The 5,584-nt window shown below is 29.8% G+C and overlaps 1 pseudogene; it reads left to right on the top strand.

Annotated features, from left to right (window-relative positions):
- The first annotated feature begins 1,570 nt into the window (after window positions 1-1,570).
- On the top strand, window positions 1,571-3,922 carry LOC114404483 (annotated as a pseudogene).
- The last annotated feature ends 1,662 nt before the right edge of the window (window positions 3,923-5,584 follow it).

Genomic DNA, 5,584 nt, shown 5'->3' with positions numbered 1-5,584 from the left:
AATACGTATTACTAAATATTAATGTATTAGTAAGAAGTTTAGTAACAGAAATTATTTTTTTCATCGGTAATACCGACATGACAATTTTTTTTAACACTACATATAAATAATGTCATCATTAATGTTAATATTTATTGGATCATAATAAGAGAGAAGTAATGAATTCGACTTCTTCTTGCTAATAAAAATTAATAACTAAAATTTATTGAGAAAAAAAAAATACCAGGTACAAACATCTTGCTGCAGTGTAAGCGTGTTGGTCGTGATGAGATCCTTCGCTTGCAAGACCAAAATGGATAAGCTTTGTTACTACTAAGTGTTGAAGGGTAGACATAAGGAGCTGAGAAAGTGGTAGAGTTGCACAGAATTCCATGGCTAGCTAACAGTATTTGTGTTGTGAATTGAAGAAATTAAAGGTCTTAGTTTTTGTGAGGAGAAAAAAAAAAAAACGTGTGAATAGAATGGTCTCTCCAAAGCGAAAAATATCTACATGCTTCAATCCACGTAAAGAAATATCTTTGAGCTTACGTGGTGGAATGTTAAGAACTTTACGTCCAAGGTGGAACCCACCATGTGATCACTTTTTGCGTTCCGAAGAGTCAAAAAAAACCTTCTTATTGTTAATAATTGCAGAAAATGCGATTGATTGGGATTCTGATTGCCTTCTGATGGGTTAAAATACCTTAATATTGCGATCATAACTGTGATTACGGATCATTATTTAAAACCATGATGAAGCTTTTCCTTCTTCGTTTCTTCCAAAATGGCACGTTCTCCACTAACAGAATACAAGAGAGTCAATCGTTATTTTCCTATCTAACAAAGTTGTATTTAATTTCATCAAAATATCCTTCCTTCTCTTTATTCTTTGTCAAAAACTACGTTTAAAAATATTATATATTCTTCAACTATCATCTCAGATATCTCACTGTATGCGCGCACTCAAAAAACATACATCTTAAATTATTTTTCTAATTATCAATCTTGCTTTATTTAAATTTCTTATCATTAATTGAATATGGTTATAATTAATTAATCTAAAAAATCTTTTCTTTCAAACCAAAATTATTTTTAATAACAGGCATAAATAACAACGAAAAGAAATTAACAAACCATATCATATGAGAGAGATGTTCCAAAAGCTTCAAGGATATAATTTAAAGGTGTGTCTAATTTAGAACTTTAGATCTTCATATTAGTCCTTCATTTCTTACTCTCCAGACTTAATTTTCAACAAATTTATTCAACAGAATATAATTAAGTATTTGTACTGCATATATTAATTAGTTATACTTTCTGGTTTCTGCCGATCAGTAAATACAATAAATTAAAAACGATGAATGAAGGCTGAATTTAGTAAAAGAAGAAGCTTGTGAAAATATTGTCCTCTTGCATTATATAATATTTGCTTTAAGCTTAAAATATACTTATCTCTTGACTCTTGTATTCATTCCTATTTCATCAAATTCTAATCACAGAGGTCTAAAACTGATTTGTTACAAGAAACGGAAAGTTCAAGTTATTACCTCCACTTGACTTTTTCCTTTTTGCAGAAAGCTGCAATTAAAAGATGGATATGCAAGCATCAAATGAATTTCTTGCAGAATTGAAGGTTCTGACACACGTCCATCACTTGAACTTGGTATGCCATTTTTCCTACGCTAATATTATTCAAATTAAAACAGAAAAAAAAACTCAAAAAGAAACTATGCAAAAACATATGGTAGGAAATTTGGTTAAGCTTAGAGGAGGTCTAGCTTTCATTCTACTGCTGTTCTATTTCTTTTCCCCTTTTGGTAAACTTTAACTAACCAATATTGTGGATTCCAATTCCATAGGACTTTGGTAATAGCCAGTAAAACTTTCACACACACACTCAAAGAAAAATAAAAATAGAATCTCTTTTTGTATTTGGTCCTGCCGATCTGTTTATGAACTATTGTTAAGGATTCTCAACTGATCATCCTGTGCCTAGGATCCTATGCTAGTCATGTAACTAACAAGTTACCTATTTAGTGCTTATATTTAAATATATTTCATTACTTATTTCCACAATACATGATTCCTTGCAAACACATTCTATGCAGGAGCGGTTAATAAGATATTGTGTTGAGGGCTCCTTATTTTTGGTTTATGAGTACATTGAGAACGGCTATTTAAGTCAACATTTGCGAGGCTCAGGTTCTTTTTTCTTAATTTATTTACAAATACTTGATCCGTTAACATTTTGATGGCTCCTTAGAATGATGGCACCATTTTGATTTCGAGGCTCGGAATATATTTTCTTTCTAGGAAGGGATCCGTTAACATGGGCAGCTAGAGTTCAAATTGCTCTTGATGCAGCAAGAGGACTGGAATATATCCATGAGCACACAGTTCCTGTCTACATCCATAGAGATATTAAATCAGCAAACATTTGATTGACAAAAACTTCCGTGCAAAGGTTTATAAATGCATTTCCAGATTTTACATCCATAAAAAAGTTGAATTCTGTCATGTTGAGTCCAACTTTTTACCACAGGTTGCAGATTTTGGTCTCACAAAATTGACCGAATATGGTAGTTCTTCATTACATACGCGTCTTGTGGGTACATTTGGTTATATGCCTCCAGAGTAAGGAGCTACTTATCCTTTCCTTTTCTACTAAGTTTTAAGCTATGTATCAGTAGCATCTATAGTTATGTTCTGTTTCTTTCATTTCATATTTTTCATGTGCATCTGAATTTGATAATATACTAGGGGGAACTTCAATCTGTAGAGCATTTTAGCTTCACTAACTCTACGTGCTATTATTTTTTACTTATTTTCTAGGTTGATCTACATATTTTAAAGCACAAATTTTTTAACAATTACGTTACTTCTCTGTATTACTTTGGATCTCCAATTTTTGGACTGATTTCTAACATAATATATTGAGGTTCAAGAACAGCATGATCATTTTGACCAAGTGTGGCATTTTTGTATAGATATGCACAATACGGTGATGTGTCCTCCAAAATAGATGTATATGCTTTTGGAGTTGTTCTCTATGAACTCATATCAGGCAAGGAAGCTATTGTCAAGATAAACGAACCTGAAAATGAATCAAAAGGACTAGTCTCCTTGGTTGTTTTCTTGGCCCCTCTTAACTAACAATAGTTGTAACTCATCACTCATTAGTTCTTTACTCAATTTTAGCTTGCCTTATGAAATGCAGTTTGAAGAAGTTCTTGGTCTGTCAGACCCGAATGAAGATCCTCGTCAACTTGTTGATCCTAGACTCTGTGACAAATTCCCTCTTGACTCGGTATTTAAGGTAACGAATTTAAGTAAAATGCATTGACAATGTATTGATGTTTACATTATTATCTAATTATAGATTATTATTGATAAGATACTTGATATTTTTTTAAAAAACACTTTAAAAATGAGTGTCAATTTTTACAATGATAGTATAAGCTAATCCTGAAACTTTGATTTTAAATCGTGTTGAATGATGTCGTGTGATCCAGGTGATCTCACCTATTGGAAAAAGACTTTGGTAACTAATGGTTTTTGTACTTTTTTTCAATTTTTGTTCACTTGCAGGTGTCTCAGCTTGCCAAAGTATACACATGAAAACCCTCAACTTAGGCCAAGCATGAGATCAATTGTAGTTTCCTTAATGACACTTTCATCTGCAACTGAGGATTGGGATGTTGGCTCCTTATATGAAAACCAAGCTTTAGTACACCAAATGTCTGGAAGGTAGATCATGGCCTGCTGACTCCTAGCAAGTTCCTTTGTGGGGACATATGGAATCCCGGTTTCTGAACACCAACATGCATGAATATTTCAACCGTGAATTTGTAAATAGAAGTTATATATCTAACAATTTCTTTTTTGAAAAAAGAAATATGTTTAGTCACAGTGTTTGATAAAAATAGAGGTTAATTTAAATCAAAACTGCATTTTTATCTTTTTATTTAGTTCCTGTCATCTCTAAAATCATAGGAATTAAAACAGAATAAAAAATATATGCTCAAGATGTAAAACAAGTAAAGCAATATATGTATAAGATAATATAAAAAGTTATTGACACAAGTGATTTAATAATTGGACATGAAATGATAGCCGAAAATATCATTTTATATATAAAAAATGAGCCAAATGGAAAGAGAATTACGCCTCCTGGGTTAAAAAAGGAAAGATTAAAATGACAACATCTTGAGTATAGGATATGAGATGTGAATGTGATACACATACAATAATTTATCTCACATCTCATATTCATGGATTTGATCTTTGTTGGGGTCTATCCATATACAACAACAAAGTCATAAATTCATTATTATCAAACCTATTGTAGCATGCACAATGGTTTCAACTCAGTTTCTTGTTGTTAACCAAAAAAAAAAAAAAAAAAACTCAGTTTATTGTAATTAACTAACAATAAAGGAATCTAATTTCTTGTACCAACACCTTGATAATTAAAATTTTGTAATCCACATATAAATATTTTTTAAATATGTAAATTATAATTTAAATTATGATAAATAATTTATATTGTAATATAATGTTATTTTTAGAAATTTTTTTATTTAACTACATTTAAAATCTTTTACATCAAGTTTGTTGGCACTTTAAGATAATTATATAATTATCTTAAAGTAATCCATCAGTAATTTATGATGAATGATAATTTCATTCAGTAAATATAAACTTACTTTTAACTATTGATATTTTCCATTTTTCAATGTACTATTGATAAATTATTTTGAAATAATAATTAAAATTATAAATTGACAAATACAAAAAAGTTAAACAATATATATATAAAAACACTCTCGTCGGAGAAAATCTCTTAAAAATAATTTTTTTATTATGTAATTAAAAATACTTTTGTTAAAGAATAAATCCTAAAAATGTATTCATTCAAGATAGTTATTATAATTTATATAGGCAAAGGATTTTACAAAATCTTATTTATTTAATTTATTATTATCTAATAACATTATTTAACAACAAAAATATCCTTTATCTAATTTGTATTTTTATTTAAATTCAAAATTTATCTCTGCATCACACGAAAAAGTAGTTACTTAAATAACATTCTTATAAATTAAATACACACACAGTTCATAACAATTAATGATCAGGTTGGCTTTCTTTGTTCTGAAACCTTTGTGTTTTCGATCATTGTTAATTACTTTTTCATTTGTCCCGTGCCATTCAAGAATCAAGACACGTGAAGAAGAAGTTAATAACCTTGTTTACCTGCACTTCGTTCTGCTATCTTTCGTGAATGCAGTTGAAATCCCAGTTTGTTGGTGTGTTTGTTTTTAACTATTTTTGGTTATTATTTTAGGCTCTTATGATATAAAACGGATGCCACGTGATGAGTTGACTCTGTTTTAGCTTGATTTGAAAGGTTGTAACTAGTAACAACTGGATATAAAATACGATGAATATTTATATTTCCATATGATTCTCTTTCTTGATTAAAAGTTAGCGCGTCTACCTTATCATCTCAATGGTTTACCAATAAAGCATTTTTTAGAAATTGCTTTATTTGGTTTATATTAAGGGTAGGTTACTTTTGATGCTCAGTTTCCTATGTCATACT

The sequence above is a fragment of the Glycine soja genome, unplaced genomic scaffold (genome assembly GCF_004193775.1).
Source record: "Glycine soja cultivar W05 unplaced genomic scaffold, ASM419377v2 tig00104211_1_pilon, whole genome shotgun sequence".
Classification (NCBI taxonomy): domain Eukaryota; kingdom Viridiplantae; phylum Streptophyta; class Magnoliopsida; order Fabales; family Fabaceae; genus Glycine; species Glycine soja.
Note: the sequence above shows the minus strand (reverse complement) of the source record. Positions and strands in the feature narration are given on the sequence as shown.